Source organism: Protopterus annectens, chromosome 11.part0 (genome assembly GCF_019279795.1).
Source record: "Protopterus annectens isolate FY-2018-M chromosome 11.part0, PAN1.0, whole genome shotgun sequence".
Classification (NCBI taxonomy): Eukaryota; Metazoa; Chordata; order Ceratodontiformes; family Protopteridae; genus Protopterus; species Protopterus annectens.
In genome coordinates, this window is record NC_056745.1 from 179731753 (window position 1) to 179753831 (window position 22079).

Consider the following 22079-nt stretch of genomic DNA (forward strand, 5'->3'; position numbering starts at 1 on the left):
GGACGCTGTGCACTAGAGTCAGAGCAACCCACCACTAAGCAAACAGAAACATCCAGTACTCATGTGCCATAGATCAACTTCCACTCAAATACTGCTAAGGTGTTTCTGTGACCTTTAGTACAATGTTAGGATAAGGCACATTGTATTTCATGTTATCTGAATGACTTTGTTAATAAAGCTCGTTAGTTTTACAATGTGTCCTAGGAAAGAAGAGAGCATTTCCTGCTTCTTGTCGTCATTAAAAGTCTGCATTGTTTCTTTAGCCAAAGTAGAGTGGCTGTGGTTTACAGTCATAACCTGGAAATGCAGTCAGCCGAGTCATCACATCATCGAACTTAAATAGCGAAAATTAAAATGTTTTTCAGCCCCCATCTCGAACCATGGTAATGTCATGTGTTCGATATTCACCATTTTGAAAATGTGCCCGTTGATGTGCATGTGCTGTCCGGACATCAATATTCAAGCTTTGGTATGGTAAGTTTCAATGTTTAGCCTCTTTGAAAGTGTACTTCCAATGTTCCACTACTCTAACAAGTGCGTTTCCAGGTTATGATAGCAAACTGGCAGAGACTGCTCCATAGTTATCCCCTGTGCTCCAAGCATTGCTTGATGTTGCACCTAGTTTGTGATAAAATCATTTCAGGGTCACCAAATCTCAGGTGCCAGCAGAAAGAAAATCACATAGTCCATGTAGTCTGTGTGATATTTGTATCTCCATTGCACCATACAGTTGTACTAGCCACTGTCGTATTTTGCATAAGACTCCAGAGCTTGTTAAAAGCCTCCAGTGGTTTGCATTATACTGCATAAGTGTTCAGATGAGAAAGGCCAATCTCTAACCAAATGAAACAGGTTAATTTAGGCTTAAAAATGGCCAACAAATGCAGCTAGTTCATAGGTTCATAGGTAGATACTAGGCTATCTGCCCTAGGGCATTTATAAGCCTAGCCAGAGTGTATTTGGCTTCCGCTTCCCTATTAGGTTAGCCTACTGTGCCTCTGTAAAGCAGGTCACAGAAGGTACCCCTTTAAGATTAGTTTACTGTGCCTCTGTCTAGCAGGGACACAGAAGAGATCCCAGGGGTGAATTTGCAATTTCCCATCCACGCGTCCAGATTTCGCTTGAAGAGGGTCAGCGGGGGGCTATGTCTAACATCAATTGAGATTCTATTCCAGAGTGAGGGGAGCCTCTGGGAAATGAATCTGTCCCTCCAGCATGTCCTATTTATTTTTGTGCTGAGGTTTAGGTCCCTGGAGCGTGTAGCTCTAAGGGACTTGGATTTTTTGAGGTGGAGCATGTCCATTAATTCTGGGTTTGACATGGCTTTGTACGTCAGGCATAGATCGCCTCTGAGTAGGCGGTAAGCAACTGAGTAGAGCTGGAGTTTCTTTAGTCGATCTGCATATGACATCTGTTTGTAGCCCATGATCCTCTTGGTGAGGTACTTTTGGGGTCTCTCCAGTTGCTGCAGGTGTCGGGTAAGGTACATCCCAAAAGGGGCATTGTATTCAATTATGGGCCTGATGAGTGATGAGTAGAGGGGCACAATTACCTCTCTTGATCTAGATGTGAACCCTTTCGTGATAAGGTGGGCTATATAGAAGGTCTTTCTAACCACTTTGGCAACGTGATTATCAAAGGAGAGATTACTATCTACGTTGGTCCCCAAATCTCTAATTACTTCTTCCGTACTTAATGGATTACCACCTATGTGGTAATTTGTGGGCACCTTGTTTTTCCCCAAGGGGATGACTATGCACTTTTTAGCATTTAGCTTGAGGCTGTGGCTCTGGCACCAAGCATCCGTCTCTGTGAGACCCTTTTGGAGGATGCTTGTGTCAGCTGGAGATTCGATTATGGCCCCCAGTTTGCAGTCATCTGCGAACGTTGTCAGCCATAATCTCCCTGTGTTAGCCTGAACCTCAGAGAAGTATATACCAAACAAGAGAGGTCCCAGAACTGAGCCCTGTGGGATGCCACTTGTAACTGGTTTGAATTTGGAAATGGCACCTGCGATTCTGACCATGTGGGTTCTATCTCTGAAAAAAGACAAACTGCAGAGAAATCCAGAAATCACACAAAGGATGTTGAGAACAAAAACACTTTATAACGCAAAGCTTTCGGGAATAACCCTTTCTCAATACTAAATGCAAACATACAAAAAGCAACTGCTTTTATACAAGCCAAAAAGTCATGTGACTGCAGCCAAAGTCACATGACATATTCAAAAATACATATCAGAAAGCACTATACAGTTGCTAAAGACATTTAAAAACTAATATAAAAATGTTAAAAATGTACACATAATGCATGTGTCTACCCCAACCATCCAAATACAAATATCAGAGATACAGAATAAAAATAATAATAATAATAGTAATAATAATAATAATCATCATCATCATCAGAATGCTTTATTTAAACATATTGAGACCCATGGAGACCGACATACTTTTAGGTTTAGGGTTATAGATTTGATTGTTCCCTCTAGCAGGCATGGTGATATTAATAACTTTCTTGAGACTAAAGAGTACCAGTGGATAGTACGTTTGGGAGCTGACAGCCCCCCTGGCATTAACAGCACAGTCAGTATAAAACCTATCCTTGTTGGATTGCAGCGTAATGTGAAATGATGATTATTATTATTATTATTATTATTTTTATTCTGTATCTCTGATATTTGTATTTGGATGGTTGGGGTAGACACATGCATTATGTGTACATTTTTAACATTTTTATATTAGTTTTTAAATGTCTTTAGCAACTGTATAGTGCTTTCTGATATGTATTTTTGAATATGTCATGTGACTTTGGCTGCAGTCACATGACTTTTTGGCTTGTATAAAAGCAGTTGCTTTTTGTATGGTTCTATCTCTGAGCCAGTTTGCAGCCCATCTTGTGATACAGGGGTTGATATTTAAGCTGGTAAGCTTATTTATGATGCCCGAGTGGGGTATTGTGTTGAAGGCTTTTGCGAGGTCCAGGTAGGCTGTGTGGACTACCTTGCCCTCATCTATGGCTTTGGTAACTGTTTCAAAGAAATCAACTAGGTTTAAGAGGCAAGATCTGCCCTTAACAAAGCCGAATTGGGTAGGGTCCAGTGTCTGGAGGCTCCCAATGTCTTTGTTTATGAGTTCCATGATAATACGCTCCATAGCTTTACAGACCAGACTAGTCAGGCTTATGGGGCGATAGTTTCCGGGGTCCATTGTGGCACCACCTTTGTGGAGTGGGACCACTGTAGCTGTACACCATTCTATGGGTACATATCCTGTAGTAAGGCTAAGTTTGAACAGTGACTTAATGTGAGGGTTCAGATGTCCATCGTGCATACAGCTGCAGTCATTACAGATGGGTTATCCTGCCGTCAGGCGGGTCCTCGGTTGGGCGAATTCCAAAGTCTAGGTCCGGCGTTGGTTGTCGTCGCTTCTTCCCTGATGTCAGTGTGGCAGGGGTATAAAAGAGGCAGCCAACGCCATTTTCTTCAGTCTTTCTTGCTGCGCGGTGCCCAAAGCAGAAGCAGTTCGCAAGTGCCGGTCGGCCAGCTCCTGAGATTTACGAAAGTATTTCAGCCGAAGTCTTCTTGAAAGCTAAGTACCCGTTGAAATTTTTCTTGCCTCAGACCGATGTCAGACAAAGTTAATAATTGCATTTCATGTGGGAAGCAAATACCGCATAAGGATTTCCACTCTTTCTGTATACCTTGCTTAGGCCCAGACCACGACGTCTCGGCCTGCCGGTTTTGTGCTAGATTCAACAAGCGCACTATTAAGCATCGGGCGGAGTTCGCCCTTCACTTTTTTGGCAAAAAATTTAATTATATTATGTCGTTGGATACTCCGACTCCAGTTTTGAGCAAAAAACGCAAAGATAAGGACCAACATACGAGGTCCACACCATCTACTGAAACCACGCTAAGGCCGACTACCGGTTCTCCGGTACTCAGCGAGGCGCCTACGCAGCCCCTGAGTACCGATGACACCACATTACCAGTGTCTTCAGTACCCGAGGTCGCAGGCTCCTCGGCCCCCATTCCTACTACAGATACCGATGCCACTCCTGGCGGGGAAACTCAGAATTTAGACAGGCCTGCCATTTCTCAAGGGGTCTTCAGGCCTTCCTCCTTATCTATTAAAGCCTTCACTAAATCTAAAGCAGCCATGAAAACCAAAAAACAGGTTCCTCAGACCCCCTCTCAAGGCACCATGCCTAAAAAGCAAATGCTTAAAATGGCTGAGGATTTGATTACTCTTATCAGGGGTTCTCAACCCCCCTCTGACAAAAGGCCCAGATTAGAGGAAGAATACCCTTCCTCAGATCAAGCTTCTATTACCTCAGAACTATCTGAGGACCAGGATTATGCCTATTCTCCATTCGAAGACTCTGATGCGGAGGAGTCTATTCCCTCGGTCTCCCCCCCTGAGGACTTCTCTTTTGGGGAAACCCTGCATACATTGAGGGAACACTTTCACTGGGAAGGCCAAGATTACTCAGATTCCAAGAAAAGGCTCAGGGAATTTCTTCTGCTCCCCCAGCATAGGCCCCTGGCTATCCCTCCTGTTTTAGATATATTGTATGATGTGTACACGGAAGCCAGCCTTAACCCAGATTCTTTGCCTCCAGCTCCTGTTAAACCAGACAGGTATTACCGGGTTCCTGATTCTCACCAGTTCCTATACAAAAGCCATGCTGCTGGCCCAGAAACAATTTCACAGGGTCCCAAGGGAATTAAGGCCTCTACTGCTAAAAACCCATTACCTTCAGAGAGAGATTCCAGAGCTTTAGAAAGGTGGGGGAAAAAGGTGTACACCTCGGCCACTTTAACCATGAGGGCATTAAACTGTCAGTTCCATATGTTAAAGTATCAACAGTTTTTGATATCTCAGCTGAAAAGCAAGATGACACAACCAGAACAACCAGATTTAAAAGAGTTGCAGGATTTGTTGCATGGTGCAGAGCAAGTGGGTAAACATACCTTGCAGTGTGGTTTTGATGCTTTAGAGGCCTCATGTAGAGCTGCTGTTACGGGGTCTGTTATACGTAGGCATGCTTGGCTCAAAGAGCAAACCTTACCAGATCATGTCAAAGCTAAATTATTAGATGTACCTCTTCAAAAAGATGTATTGTTTGGTGTTAAAGCTGAGGAGGTACTAAAGAAAATGGAGGAAAAAGCGAAGTCAATGCAAACAGTGAAAGATTTCCTGCAGGTACAACCTCCACGTTTCAGCAGAAACTGGCCTTCAAAAAATTGGTCCTTTCCAGCCACGGACAGACCTCAAAGGGGCAGATACAGGTGCCCAAGGGGTAGAGGGCAACCTCAAGGATCTTTCAGAGCCAGACAGTGGCAAGCATCAATCCCAAGAGGTGGAGAAGATAGATCTTTTAGAAAACAGACACAATGACTTCCCCCTACACCTGACAAGCAAAGCTTTAATGGCAGCACCTTTGGGCAGAAAACTGACATTATTCTCAAAAAACTGGCATATTGTTACAAAAGACAAATGTATTCTGGACATTATAGACAGAGGCTACAGGTTCCACTTTCACACCCTTCCAAAAATGAGAGGCATGCCAAACCTGCCACAAAATCAAAGGGCAGAGGCACAAAAACAAATTTCAGCTCTCATGGACATGAAAGCAATTCAAGAGGTACCTGCAAAAGAACAAGGTCAAGGGTTTTATTCTAGACTATTCCTGGTACCAAGGAAAGACAAAGATTGGAGACCTATCTTAGACCTATCCATCCTAAACACATATCTACAGGTGCCAAAATTCAAGATGCTCACATTACAGCAGCTTCTTCCCATGCTGGGCAAGGAGTCTTGGCTGGTAACATTGGACCTCAAGGAGGCATACCTGCATGTCCCTATCAGACAAGATTGCAGAAGATACCTCAGATTTCTTGCAGGTTCAACCCATTTCCAATTCTCTGCATTGCCCTTTGGCTTATCTACTGCACCCAAAGTGTTTACGAAATGCCTGGCATCAGTAATCGCCTTCTGCAGACTACAAGGGATACAAATCTACCCATATCTGGACGACTGCCTGATCCAAGCGGACAGCAAGGACATACTACTGCAGCACCTGGCATTTGTAATAAAACTGTTGAACTTCCTGGGATACACAGTCAACAAAAAGAAATCAAAACTAATACCCTCTCAACAAATAATTTTCCTGGGTGCCAACTTGAATACAACCACCCAGATGGCCTACCTCACGCCAGACAAACAAGGGCAACTGTCTCAATATTTCAGAAAAATGGCAACTTTCACCAGGCTAACTGCAAGGAAAGTCCTGCAGGCTCTGGGATTCATGGCATCTTGCATCCTACTAATCCCATGTGCAAAGCTGCATATGAAGAAACTTCAATGGTACCTAAAAAACTTATGGTCTCAACACAGCCACAGCTTGGAAGCAATTATACCACTCATTCCATGCCTTCAAAAGGAATTTTTGTGGTGGGCTCAAGCTTGCCAAAGAAACATAGGTCTTCCTTTCCGTGTACCTCAAGCAACTCAAATCATCACAACAGACGCCTCAGACTACGCCTGGGGAGCACACATGACAGATCAGTGCATTCAGGGAGAATGGACCCGAAAAGAGAAGCACCTTCACATCAACCAAAAGGAAATGCTAGCCATGCAAAATGCTATTATGACCTTCAAAGACCTACTGCATCCAGGCCAGCTATTGATAAGGACAGACAACACCACAGTGATGTGGTACATAAACAAACAGGGGGGGAACTCATTCATACCCCCTGTGCAGGCAAGCCATGATCCTATGGAACACAGCACTGGAATTGCAAATTCAACTACAGGCACAATTCCTGCCAGGGAAGGAAAACACACTGACAGACAACCTAAGCAGAAATATGACAGATCCACACGAATGGAAGCTGCATCCTCAAGTTTTCACAAAGATAACTCAGGCATGGGGGCAGCCAGACATAGATCTCTTTGCTACCCACAGAAATTGCCAGTTGAAAAAATTTTGTTCAAGGACCTACCATCCACAGGCCTGGAAAGTGGATGCACTTTCCTTCAATTGGGCAACATTGACAGTCTATGCCTTCCCGCCTCTTCCTCTGCTGCCCAAAGTTCTATTAAAAGCCAGAGCAGAGAAGCCGAAAATGATTCTCATTGCTCCAAACTGGCCAAGACAACACTGGTATCCGCTCCTGAAGAGCCTGACACATTCCCCACCATGGATCCTGCCTCTAGTCCCTCTTCTGTTGTCCCAGCACAACTACAAAACCCTTCACAGCCACCTCAAAACTCTAAATCTAGCTGCATGGAGAATTCCTTGATTTCCTAACAGATTCTCCTCTCCAAGGAGGTGCAGGATGTCATCTTGGAGGCCAGAAGACCTTCTACTAGAAAAGCCTACTCCGCCAAATGGAAACGATTTTGTGCCTGGAATCAAGAAAAGGGTCAGAATCCTTGGGTAATAAATATACCTCAAATTTTACAGTACCTAGCTGAGATGTTAAACAATGGACTTTCCTTCTCCTCCGTCAAGATCCACGCTTCAGCCATTTCTGCACAATACAACACAGATCCTCCTTTATTCTCTCATCCTCTCTTAAGGCAGTTCCTCAGAGGGGCAAAGAATATAAAACCCCCAAGGAAACCACCAGTCCCTGCTTGCGACCTCAACTTTGTATTGGAAAAGCTGACCCTTCCTCCCTTCGAGCCAGCTTCTTCAACAGAGCTACAATACTTGTCATGGAAAACAGCCTTTCTTCTGGCTATCACCTCAGCATGCAGGGTTTCGGAGCTACAGGCCCTCATGGCTGTGCAACCATTCATCATTTTTCATCAGGACAGAGTTTCCTTACGAACCAACCCTACCTTTATGCCAAAGGTAGTATCCAGTGTAGCTTTGAATCAGACTATCCACTTACCTACCTTTTATCCTAATCCACAAAACAAAGGGGAAAGACTACTACATTCCTTGGACATTCGCAGACAACTTCGTTACTATTTGGACAGGACAAAGCCATTCAGGAAATCTGAGCAACTCTTTGTGTCCTATGCGGCAGGTGCTCCAGGAAAGGCTGTTTCCAAACAGACAATTTCAAAATGGATAGCCCACTGCATACGCTTTTGTTACTCATTTCATGGAAAAACTGTGCCTGCATGCATCAGATCCCACTCCACCAGAGCCACAGCTACCTCGGCAGCCTTCCTCAGGGGGGTCCCTACCAAGGACATTTTGGAAGCAGCCACCTGGAGTTCAGTGCACACTTTCTCCAAGCACTATCACCTCCCACTATACTCAAAATCTAGAGCGGGCTTTGCCACAGCAGTCCTGCAGGGCATCCTAGCCCCTCCTAGTTCCACTTAGTGCCTACCACCCTTACTTAGCTTTGGGATTCTACCCATCTGTAATGACTGCAGCTGTATGCACGATGAACATAGTACAGATGTTCATCGTGCATACAGCTGCAGTAATCACAGATGGGGTTCTCTGCCGTCAGGCGGGTCCTCGGTCGGCCGAATTCCAAAGTCTAGGTCCGGCGTCGGTTGTTGTTGCTTTCTTTCCTGACGTCAGTGCGACAGGGGTATATAAGTCACAGCCGACGCCATTTTCTTCAGTCTTTTTTGCCGCCCGGTGCCCGAAGCAGAAGCAGTTCGCAAGTGCCGGTCGGCCAGCTCCTGAATTTACGAAAAATTGGAAACCGAAGTCTTCTTTAAATCTAAGTACCCCATTGGGGAAACTTTTCTTGCCTCAGACCGATGTCAGACAAAGTTAACAATTGTATTTCTTGTGGGAAGCAAATACCGCATAAGGATTTCCATTCCCTCTGCATACCTTGTTTAGGCCCAGACCACGACGTCTCAGGCTGTCGCTTTTGCACTACTTTCAATAAACGCACTATTAAGCGTCGGGCGGAGTTCGCCCAACACTTTTTTGGTAAAGCCTTTGATTATAAAATGTCGTCGGAGATTCCGACTACTGTTTTGTCCAAAAAACGCAAGGACAAGGACCGACACGCGAGGTCCGCGGTCTCCACTGACACCACGCCAAAACCGGCTGCACGTGGTCCGGTTCTCAGTGAGACGCCTATGCAGCCCCTGACTACCGACGACACTTCTTTGGTGGTGTCTTCTGTAACCGAGACCGCAGGTACCTCGGCCCTTACCCAGACTACAACCACCGAAGCCACTGTGAGTGTTGAGCCTCCTAATGTGGACAGGTCCACTTCCACCCATGGTGTCTTTAGACCCTCATCTTCCTTTTCCATTAAGGCCTTTACTAAGTCCAAATCAGCCATGCATCCCAAGAGGCCTGTTGCACAGGGCCCATCTCCAGGCCCCATGCCTAAAAAGCAGATGCTAAAAATGGCTGAGGATTTAATTACTCTTATCAGGGGTTCCCAACCCCCTCCAGACAAGAGACCCAGAGTGGAGGAAGATTCTCCCTCTTCTGACCAGGGCTCCATTTTCTCAGAACATTCTGATGTAGAGGAACACTCGTACTCCCCTTTTGAAGATTCTGATGCAGAACAGTCCATTCCTTCTGTATCTCCCCCAGAGGATTTTTCTTTTGGGGAAACCTTGCACACCTTGAGGGAACACTTCCATTGGGAAGGCCAAGACTTTTCTGATTCCAAGAAAAGGCTTAGGGAATTTCTTTTGTTACCTCAACACAGACCTCTGGCGATACCTCCTGTCTTGGACATACTTGATGATGTTTACTCGGAGGCTTGCCTTAATCCGGATTCCCTGCCTCCTGCCCCAGTCAAGCCTGATAGGTACTACAGAGTTCCTAACTCTCACCAATTTCTTTACAAAAGCCATAATGCTGACCCTGAAACCATTTCTCAAGGCCCCAAGGGAATGAAGGCCTCTACTGCTAAGAATCCACTACCTTCCGAAAGAGAGTCTAGATCCTTAGAAAGGTGGGGAAAAAAGGTATATACCTCGGCCACCCTAGCCATGAGGGCCTTAAATTGTCAGTTCCATATGCTTAAATATCAGCAGTTTCTGTTATCACACTTAAGAAATAAAATGTCTCAACCTGAACAACCAGATTTGAAGGAATTGCAGGATATGATGCATAGTGCAGAACAAGTGGGTAAACACACCTTACAATGTGGCTATGATGCCTTAGAGGCCTCAAGTAGAGCTGCTGTTACAGGATCAGTCATTTGTAGACATGCCTGGCTTAGGGAACAAATCTTGCCTGATCATGTTAAAGCTAAACTACTAGATGCTCCTTTACAAAAGGATGTACTATTTGGTACTAATGCTGAGGAGATACTGCGGAAAATGGAAGAAAAAGCTAAATCTATGCAAACTGTCAAAGCTTTTCTACAGGTACAACCACCACGTTTTAGCAGAAATTGGCCTTCTAAAAACTGGTCCTTTCCAGCCATGGACAAGCCCCAAAGAGGTAGATACAGGCGCACAAGGGGCAGAGGACAATCTCAAGGATCATATAGAGGCAGACAATGGCAAACTCCAGCACCAAGAGGTGGCGAAGACAGTGCACAACAATACAGAAAACAAACCCAATGACTTCCTCCTTTTCATGCCAAGCAAGTCTCAGCTGGCAGCACCCTTGGGAGGAAAGCTGGCATTATTTACAAGAAATTGGCATATTATCACAACAGACAAATGGATCCTGGACATTATAAACAGAGGCTACAGATTTCATTTTCACACTCTTCCAAAATGAGAGGCATGCCAAACCTGCCACACAATCAAAGGGCAGAGGCACAAATACAAATTTCAAAGCTCATGGACATGAAAGCTATTCAAGAGGTACCTACTCACGAACAAGGTCAAGGTTTTTATTCCAGACTATTTCTGGTACCAAGGAAAGGAACCGACTGGAGACCCATTTTGGACTTATCCATCCTAAATACATTTCTACTCGTACCAAAATTCAAGATGCTCACATTACAGCAGCTTCTTCCCATGCTGGGCAAGGAGTTTTGGCTGGTAACATTGGACCTCAAGGAGGCATACCTGCATGTCCCAATCAGACAAAGCTGCAGAAGATACCTCAGATTTCTTGCAGGTTCAATCCACTATCAATTCTCTGCATTGCCCTTTGGCTTATCTACTGCGCCCAGCGTATTCACGAAATGCCTGGTATCAGTAATTGCCTACTGCAGACTTCAAGGGATACAAATTTACCCTTATTTGGACGACTGCCTGATCCAAGCGGACAGCAAGCACATACTTCTGGAACATCTGGCTTATGTAACACGGTTATTAAATTCTCTGGGATACACAGTCAACAAAGAGAAATCCAGGCTAACACCATCTCAGAAAATAACTTTCCTGGGTGCCAACTTGGACACAAACACCCAGATGGCCTACCTCACGCCAGAAAAACAGGGGCAACTAACTCAGTACTTCAAAATACTAGCAAATTGTACCAGGCTCACTGCAAGGAAAATCCTGCAGGCTCTGGGCTTCATGGCATCTTGCATTCTTTTAATCCCATGTGCAAAGTTGCACATGAGGAAACTTCAATGGTACCTAAAAAACCTATGGTCTCAACACAGCCACAGTTTGGAAACAATAATACCAATAATCCCATGTTTGCAAAAGGAATTTCTATGGTGGGCCCAAGCATGTCAAACAAACACAGGTCTTCCATTCTGCAAGCCTCAAGCAAATCAAGTCATCACAACAGACGCCTCAGACTACGCCTGGGGGGCGCACATGACAGACAGGTGCATTCAGGGCAAATGGTCCCAAAAGGAAAAGCACCTTCACATCAATCAAAAAGAAATGCTAGCAGTGATAAATGCAATTACAGCTTTCAAGGACCTCCTGCATCCAGGGCAATTATTGATAAGAACAGACAACACCACAGTAATGTGGTACATAAACAAACAAGGAGGAACACATTCATACCCCCTGTGCAGACTAGACATGTCACTTTGGAACTTGGCTCTGGAATGGCAAATCGAACTTCAAGCACAGTACTTGCCAGGTTTGCTGGCAGACAACCTAAGCAGAATTATGACAGACCCACACGAATGGAAGTTGCATCCTCAAGTGTTTACAAATATAATCCAAGCATGGGGAAGGCCAGACATAGATCTCTTCGCCTCCCACAGGAATCATCAATTGGAAAAGTTCTGTTCAAGGACCTTTCATCCAAAGGCCTGGAGAGTGGACGCCCTTTCTTTCAGTTGGGCAGCATGGACAGTTTACGCTTTCCCACCTTTGCCTCTTCTGCCCAAGGTGCTCTTGAAAGCAAGAGCAGACAGACCAAAGATGATACTGATTGCTCCAGACTGGCCAAGACAACACTGGTACCCTCTCCTGAGGAGCCTAACGCATACTCCTCCCTGGTCCCTACCTCTAATGCCTCTTCTACTGACTCAGCACAGCTACAAAACTCTTCACAGCCAGCTGAAAACACTCAATCTCGCTGCATGGAAAATTCCTTAGCACCACAACAGACCCTACTCCCCAAAGAGGTGCAGGATGTCATTTTGGAGGCCAGAAGGCCATCTACTAGAAAGGCTTACTCCAGAAAATGGAAACGGTTTTGCTCTTGGAATGAGAAAAAAGGCCAGGATCCCAGAAAACTGAATTTGCCTCAGATATTACAGTATCTAGCTGAGCTGTTGAACAGTGGACTTTCATTTTCTTCCATAAAAATTCATGCCTCAGCCATTTCTGCAGAATTCAACACTGATCCACCTTTATTCTCTCATCCACTCTTAAGACAGTTCCCCAGAGGGGCTAAGAATATAAGACCTCCAAGGAAACAACCAATACCAGCCTGGGATCTTAATTACATTCTAGAATTTAACATTACCTCCCTTTGAACCAGCTGCCTCAACAGATTTGCAATATTTGTCCTGGAAAACAGCTTTCCTTCTGGCCATTACCTCAGCTCGTAGGGTTTCGGAACTACAAGCCCTCATGGCTGTGCAGCCCTTTCTCATCTTCCATCCGGACAGGGTTTCCCTTCGAACCAACCCGTCATTTATGCCTAAAGTGGTATCCAGGGTAGCTTTAAATCAAGCCATACACTTACCTACCTTTTACCCCAATCCTCAAAATAAAGGGGAAACGCTGCTATACTCCTTAGACATCCATAGACAGCTACGTTATTATTTGGATAGAACAAAGCCTTTCAGGAAATCAGAACAACTTTTTGTGTCCTATGCTGTAGGAGCTCAAGGGAAGCCAGTTACCAAACAGACAATTTCAAAATGGATAGGCCACTGCATACGGTTTTGTTACTCCTTTCATGGAAAATATGTCCCTACAGGCATCAGATCCCACTCCACCGGGGCCACAGCTACCTCTACAGCCTTCCTCAGAGGAGTTCCTACCAAAGATATTTTGGAGGCAGCCACTTGGAGTTCTGTGCATACCTTCACCAAACACTACCACCTACCTTTATACTCCAAGACTAGAGCAGGCTTTGCCACTGCTGTGTTGCAGGGCATTCTGGCTCATCCCAGTTCCACCTAGTACCTACCACCCTGTGCGTAGCTTTGGGATTCTACCCATCTGTGATTACTGCAGCTGTATGCACGATGAACATAGTACAGTTTTGTACCTACCATAAATGTAGATGTTCGAGTGCTAATACAGCTGCAGTCCAGGTTTCCCTCCCTCCTTCCCCTCTTGGTAAAGGCCTAGGGGCTAACCCCTCCTCATACAACCTGATTGGGTTATCCTTCTATGGTATATTTGCTTGCAACTACTGATTTTTTATTATATTGCATTGCATTTATATATATATAATTTATGTATTGCCTTCCTTCTGGGGGCACCTGACATCTGGGGCAAGAAAAACTGAAGAAAATGGCGTCGGATGCGTTATATATACCCCTGGCACACTGACGTCAGGGAGGAAGCGACAGCAACCGACGCCTGACCAAGACTTTGGAATTCAGGCTGACTGCGGGACCGCCTGACAACAAGATAACCCAAGTGTAATGACTGCAGCAGGGTGTACACTCGAACATCTACATTTATGGTAGGTACAAAACTGTACTTTTTGTACCTACCATAAATGTAGATGTTCAAGTGCTCATACAGCTGCAGTCCAGGTTTCCCTCCCTCCATCCCCTCTTAGGAGAGGCCTTATGACAAACACCTTTTCATATAACCTTTTTGGGGTATTCTTTTATGGTGTATTTGCTTGCAACTACTGTATTTGATTTATCAACATTGCATCTTTGCATAACATTATGTTTGCCTTCCTTCTGGGGGCACCTGACATCTGGGGCAAGAAAAACTGAAGAAAATGGCGTCGGCTGCCTCTTTTATACCCCTGCTGCACTGACGTCAGGGAAGAAGCGACGACAACCGACATCGGACCTAGACTTTGGAATTCGGCCGACCGAGGACCCACCTGACGGCAGGATAAAACATCTGTAATGACTGCAGCTGTATGAGCACTCGAACATCTACATTTATGGTAGGTACAAAACTGTACTTTCTTCTTGGAGCTCGTGTAAGACACAGCCTGGGACACCATCCGGTCCCATAGATGCTGTGTTTTTTGCTTTGGAGAGGGCAGCTTTCACCTGTGCATCTGTGATGTCAGGGAGGTTACATTCAGTTGGGATAGGCATTTGCTCCTTTGGGGGGGAAAGGGGGGGGGAGAAGTTTGCGCTGAATCTGTCTACCAGGATGTTGGCTATGTCTGTAGGTTCAGTATATTTTGTACCATTATGCAACAATTCAGAGCATATCTGGGAGTTTCCGCCCATGTTCCTGACATAACTAAAGAAGGCCTTGTGATTATCTTTAGTGTCTAGGGCAATTTTTCTTTCGAAGCTGGCCTTTGATGATTTTATGAGGGATCGAAGTTTCTTGCTAATACTGATCAGAGATGCCTTCCCTTTTTGGGATTTTGCTCTGTCATGTAGTAGCTTCCTCCTTCTGTTGTATAGCTTATTTATGGCCAGGGTCCACCAGACCAGTCTCCAGTTTTTGGAGGAGTGAGTCTTGGTTTTATTTGGGATAGCATGATCCATGCATTCCTGCAGGTGCTCATAGAATGCATTTGTAAAGGATTCTGCGGATTGGGCTGTATTATCCTCTGGCCCAGGGGCTTTGAAGGATTCCACCTCAGTCTTGAGAAGTGCAAAGTTGGCTTTTGAGAAATTCTTTACAGTGATTTCCTTGGCTGGGGGTGGGGACGGGATATGGATGTCCAGTGAAATTTGTTTATGGTCTGATCTTACCAATGAGGGGTTTACCTCTGGTGTGGAACATAGAGTCCCCATGTTGGTGATGACCAGGTCCAATATGTTGTTCCCTCTTGTGGGAGTGGTGACCAGTTGTTCCATTGTGTTAGAGTATATAAATTCAAGGAACCGTTGGGCGAGGGTGTTTGGGCTTGAGTAATTTTCCCAATTAATGCTTGGATAGTTGAAATCACCCAATAACATAGTGTTTGGAAAGACCTTCATATTCTCCAGTGTTCTCAGGAATGCCAAGTGGGGTTCCTGTAATAGGGAGGGTGTTCTGTAGCAGGCTACAAACTGAAAGGCAGTTTTGCCCGCTGTTAGTTGCACATGGATGGTTTCCGATGCTCCGTGCAGTGCCACTAATCTGGAGGTGTAGGTATCTTTGATGAATATAGATACTCCCCCTCCTTTTGTGCTTCGGTCCGAGTTTTGGGGCCGAAACGCATGGTATGAGTTATAACCTGGTAGTGCTGGGGTGCTCTCAGGAGCCTTGAACCAGGTTTCTGTTACTGCACAGACATGAATTTTCTCCATGCTGAGGAGAGCCTCGAGTGCTTGCATCTTGAGGTTTAGACTTCTGGCATTGAGTAGCATTACCTTTAGTTTTTTTATCCTTGGGTTGTCTATGGAGGTGGGTTTGTCCTTTGAGCCTTGCCTTAGAAAGGCACTATGGGGATGGCAAGAGCCTTGGCCAGTATACGAAAGCCTAAGGGTGACAGGTGCAAGCCATCCCTAGCGAAGCAACGTGGCTTGTCGAGCATGTCATCCCTGGCTGACAGACACTGGATCCCCTTTGAATGACACCAATACTTTAGCCAATTGTTGAAACTGATAATTTTGTCTTTATACTGTGGCATCATTCTTGGTGAGGGCAAGATGCTACTCAAGGTCAGGGTCATACCAGCCTGGGCTACATGGTCAGAGAGCTCCTCTATGTCTCTTTTCATGTAGTCCAGGGAGGTAGGTCTCAGGTCATTCACACCAGCATGGACAATGATGGAGTCATACTTGTACTTGCTTTGGAGTGACCTGAGTGCTTGCATTATGTGGTGGATCCTGGTACCCAACAGGCAGCTTACAGTGACCTTCTCCTTGTTCAGTCTGGTGAGCAGGATGTCAGTGTACCGGACAATAGAGTCCCCTATAACAAGTGTATTTGGTGTGTTGTTTGGCCTTAAGGGCTGTGACTGTGAGGCACACTGATTTTGTGAGATATGTGATTTGTGGGTATTGTTGAGGGGTGGCTGTTGCTTGGATATCTGCTTAGGAGGTCTTTGCTGTTTAGGCAGATTTTTATTTAGAGCCTCTGAGTATGTGTTTGTGTGTTTATGTGTTGGGTATGCAGATGCAATAGGTCTGTGTGAGACTGGATTTGTGGTGTGGGTGGTTACCTTTTCCTCCTGACTGACTGTGCCAGTCTTGGGTTGAGAGAGCTCTGCCTCCAATTTGGCTGTGTAACTGCATCTCTCACACGTATTAGAGTTTGTTGGAAGGAGGAGAGGGTTGTCTGTGTACATTGCCTCAAAATTCCCGGATTCACCAGCTGGACTGGAGCGTAACCTTGAAACTGACCCTTGGACATACCAGATTAGTATAGGGAACTGTTTTTTTACTGATCAGATTAGGAAAGGGAACTGATTTTTCACTTGATCAGGAAGGACCAATCGGGAGCCTAATACTTATGAGAAGTCAAGGAGGGTGTAGTGCTTTAGTCTAGTGCTTATTCTAAAGCTGTGAACCTATAATAATGTAACAGTCTGTAACCTAAAACATGAGTTATATTTTTGTTATGTTTATGTAATGGATTCACTACGTTGGTTTAATGTGCCTTGCTTTTGTTCAGGTCCAGTGGTTGGCCCTGGGTGCACTTGTTTTTGTTTCTTTATGTAATACCACAAACAGTATATTTAGCTCGTTTCACACTTGTACTGTTGCAGAAGAATATACCCTTTCTAATCTGGTGCATGTCTTGGCTGTGAAGAAGTCATAATTTGTTCAAAAATAAAAGTTGTGAAGATTATTTAGTTTTACTTAAAGATCCCCGAAATACTTCACACTGCCTCTGACCAGTGAGAACAACAAATGTTTAATGGTGATCAAAGTACAACATTAGCTAATAACATTTGTACCCATTCCAAAAGCAGTAACCACTTTAAACAGTACAAGTGAATAAAATTCTGACTGCAGTAATGTATTTCATGTTATTAACACACACACACACACACACACACACACACACACTTTGCTTTCACATAAAAACTGTCTCCTTCACTTCCCAAAGATAGCCACTTTGTGATACCTGGATGTGGTCACAGTGAAAGAATAACAGCCACAGAAATATATTTTAACTTGGTGCTTTCAAACACGTATAATGACCTTTGGCAGCACAGTGGTGCAGCAGTTAGCATTGTCGCCTCACAGCAAGAGGTTCTCTAGCTCGATTCTCAGCTGGGGTGCCTTCTGTGTGAAGTCTGAATGTCCTCCCTGTGTTCACATGGGTTTCCTCTGGGTGCTCTGATTTCCTCTCACATTCCCAAGGCATGCTGCAGATGGATTAGACATTCTAAATTGGCCCTAGGTGTGTGTGTGTGTGTGTGTGTGTGTGTGTGTGTGTGTGTGTGTGTGTGTGTGTGTGTGTGTGTGTGTGTGTGTGTGTGTGTGTGTGTGTGCCTTCTGAGGAAGGTTGGGCACTGGGCTGGCAACTCAACACCGTAACCCTCTACTGCCACTCATTCTGCGGACCTATGTTCCACTGTGGTGACCCCTAACGGAAGCATCTGAAAGGAGAAGACAACGACACCGGCCCTCACTAACAATGACAAAGTAAATGTAATGCTTAGGGACAATCTGCCACACACCCCCAAAGGCACTTTCTGACTGAGCAACGCTAATTTTAGCTGTGATCAAAGTAAACAACAGCCACAACGATGTTTTCATCTTGTTGCTCAATGATACAGGTACTTCCTCTCCATGGGAAGCCATATCAATGATGGTGATGTAAAACCACATATTTTATCCCTGACTACAGGGAGTTATCAGAAGTTACAGTCATGCAGTATGTCCTTTGAATGCTGCTGCACAGATATCTCTGTCTCAGTATGTTAGGGTGCTGAGTCACAGCAGCACATAGCATGCACTTTACAAATGTCACTCTCCTCCACCCTGCTCCTTAGTAAAGGACATCTGAGGGTTGCTAAATTTTAGGATTTTTGTTTATTTTTACACTTTGGTAAACATGATACTATACTGAAATAACCATACATGATTTAGAAGGGAGAGTTTGGAACCACAAGAAAGTCAAGTTTGTTGCAACGCTGATAGAGTATGCTAATAGCAGCAGCTGGAGAGATTCAAACTCCATTTTCAAATGTTTGTAGCCTAATCATAGCATTGCACCATGTCACTGGTTGTTGGTAGATGCTTGTTGTTCTATTTTGGTATATTTATTCTATTTCCAGTTGTGCAATAGTGTATAATAAAGTAAATAAGTTATGTTTTGCAACAACATGTAATAAAGTAAATAAGTTGTTGTTGTCTTTCGGCTTTTCCCGGTTAGGGATCACCACAGCGGAACTCCAGTCCGCTAATGATTGGCAGTAGATTTTTACAAACGCCGAGGTGCCAGCTCGACGTTCAACCTTCAACGAAGGCACGCCCATAATAAAGTAAATAAGTAAAATGACTAATTAATCATGTCTATCATAATCATCACCAAAGATATGTGGGTGTTTCTCTTATGCAGACAAACATTGCAGCACCGAACATCACTTAGTCTTTGTACATTCCTATTTAACACTTCTCTTAGAAGCACAGTCATTCCTGTTAAAGAGACATTTTTTAATCAATGTATTCCTTGTAGAACAGTCTGGAGAGGGAGAAAATGTTATACATTATTTATGTTTTGTGCTCCTTAAAAAAATATTAGACTTTGACGATGATCTAAAGCATTGGTATCATCAAAGCTATTGTAGAAATTAGTAAACTGCTTTGTTGTTTACAAAAATATGAAAAAGAAGTTCCAGGTGCAACAAGAAGCACTGCTTCGTCCTCGGGGAATGTGGAGTTGCCCACAGCAGATGAATTAAAATAAGGCTTCCTTTCAGTGAAAGCATACAAATGCTGTTACTTTTAATTAAATGCTTTCAAAATTATCTCCCCCAGTGTAGAAGTGTGAACAGAGCTTGTTGCAGTTTTATTTGGATTATTTAATTGCTAATTAGCATTATAGATCTGTAGATTGAAGACATTCTTATACTTAATTGAGTCTGTAGATAAGTTGTAATCATACCCGAGTGTTTGCTTATTTTGCTGAAGCTTGCTATTAATTTAAACCACTCCTAAGCAATTAGACCCTAAGTTTAAGGGCAGCAGGGCATGCACAACGTGTTATTTAACCATCTGGCACAACATAATAGCTAGGTGCTAATTCAAGTACAGAGTTTGCAAAGGGAAAGCAAATACTTTTTGTTCTTTGCTGAGAATTATGTTACAGTTGTGCTGACTTTGTACAGAAGTTTAAAGTAGTCCGAATCATAAAAATCAACAGTACAGCGAAAGCCAGGTAAGGTGGTTAAAAAAACTTGTAACAAAAATCACAACAATCCCACCAGTGTAAGTCTTCAAAATAGCAATCTGTTAAGTGCTTTCATGAATAAAAGCAACAATGGAGTTCATTAGTAATCTGATAAATTCCGTTGTGCTTTTATTGGATGAAAGGAGAGCGAAAGAAATTGGTGTTTTGAATGCCGATGGTGTTAGTCTGAATCATACCTCTCAGCATCTTTGTTCGAGAATTCTCGACAAAGTCAAAAATAATGGATGGACAAAGACCCAAAATTAGGGACAGTTATTAAATGTTAGTCTTAAATAAACTAAAAAGAATGACAGGTTTTGCATCAACATGCATTTTTTGAGCAATAAGAATCTCTTAACTGTTGGCATTATACTAGCTGATAGTAATCCTAAGGATTTACCAAACAATCAAACATTTTGTGCAGTACAGGGTGGAGATATGAGGGAAACTCAGGGACATTCTGTGAGATTCTAGACAGATGAGCAATATGATTTGAATAAACTATGGCTTAATACCCTGGCAGTCTGACTTTGTACTCATCTGAGATTCCTGTATCTCTAGCTCACTCTGTAGGACTGATATGCGACAATGTCTCCAGATTCCAGCCTGATCCCATTGCTGTTCCTGTTATATAGGTTCATAGGTTCATACTAGGCTATCTGCCCTAGGGCATTTATAAGCCTAGCCAGAGTGTGTTTGGCTTTCGCCACCCATTTTAAATTAATTTTGATATGCCCTTTTTCGAGGTTAGTATACTGTGCCTCTGTCCAACAGTGACACAGAGGTGATACCCAGGGTAAACCTACGATCTCCCATCCACTCATCAAGATTCCTCTTGAAGAGAGTCAATGAGGGACTCTGCCTAAACTGGACTGGGATTTTATTCCAGAGTGAAGGGAGCCTCTGGGTTATGAATTTGTCCCTCCAGCATGTCCTATTTTTTTCAGTGCTGAGGTCCAAGTCTCTCGAGCGCGTAGCTCGATGGGATTTGGATTTTCTGAGGTGCAGCATGTCCATTAATTCCGGGTTGGACATGGCTTTATACATCCGGCACAGATCGCCTCTGAGCAGGCGGTATGCCACTGAGTAGAGATGGAGTTTCTTTAACCGGGAAGCATATGGCAACTGTTTTAGCCCTTTGATCCTCTTGGTGAGGTACTTTTGGGGTCTTTCCAGTTGCTGCAGGTGTCTGGTAAGGTACATCCCAAAAGGGGCATTGTACTCAATTATGGGCCTGATGAGGGATGGATAAAGAGGCACGATGACCTCCCCTGATCTAGATGTGAATCCCTTCATTATTACGTGGGCTATATAAAATGTTTTTCTAACCACTTTGGCCACGTGGTTGTCAAATGAGAGATTGCTATCAACTTGGGTCCCCAGGTCCCTAATTACTTCTTCTGTACTTAATGGATTACCACCTATGTGGTAATTTGTGAGCACTTTGTTTTTGCCAAAGGGGATGACTATACACTTTTTGGTGTTTAGCTTGAGGCCATGGCTCTGGCACCAGTTGTCTGTTTCTATGAGGCCCTTTTGGAGGATGCTTGTGTCGGCTGGAGAGTCAATTATCGCGCCCAGTTTGCAGTCATCTGTGAACTTGGTCAGCCACAGTCCTTCCGTGTTGGCCTGTACCTCTGAAAAATATATACCGAACAAGAGAGGTCCCAGGACTGAGCCTTGTGGGATGCCACTTGTAACTGGTTTGGAGTCTGACATGGCTCCAGCAATTCTAACCATGTGGGTTCTGTCCTTAAGCCAGTTTGCAACCCATCTAGTGACATAGGGGTTTATATTTAAGCTGGTGAGCTTATCTATAATGCCCGAGTGGGGTATTGTATTGAAGGCTTTTGCGAGGTCCAGGTAGGCTGTGTGGACCACCTTCCCCTCGTCAATGGCCTTGGTGACTGTTTCAAAGAAATCGACCAGGTTTAAGAGGCAGGATCTGCCCTTAACAAAGCCGAACTGGGTAGGCTCCAGTGTCTGTAGGTCCCCAATATCTTTATTTATGAGGTCCATGATGATCCTTTCCATAGCTTTGCAGACCAAGCTAGTCAGGCTTATGGGGCGATAGTTTCCAGGATCCATTGAGGCACCACCTTTGTGGAGAGGGACCACTGTTGCTGTCGCCACTCTTTGGGTACATATCCTGTAGGAAGGCTGAGATTGAACAGTAGTTTTATGTTTGGGTTTAGCTCTTCTTGGAGTTCATGTAGGGCCTTGGCCGGGACACCGTCTGGTCCCATTGATGCTGTGTTTTTTGCTTTGGAGAGGGCGGCTCTTACCTGAGCATCTGAGATGTCAGGGGGGCAG

At 44.3% G+C, this 22079-nt stretch overlaps 1 protein-coding gene across 4 annotated transcripts in view; it reads left to right on the forward strand.

Annotated features, from left to right (window-relative positions):
• The window catches only part of TSPAN9 (tetraspanin 9), a 2052609-nt gene that overhangs the window by 1169167 nt on the left and 861363 nt on the right, over positions 1 to 22079 (forward strand). The gene's annotated exons all lie outside the window — the stretch shown is intronic.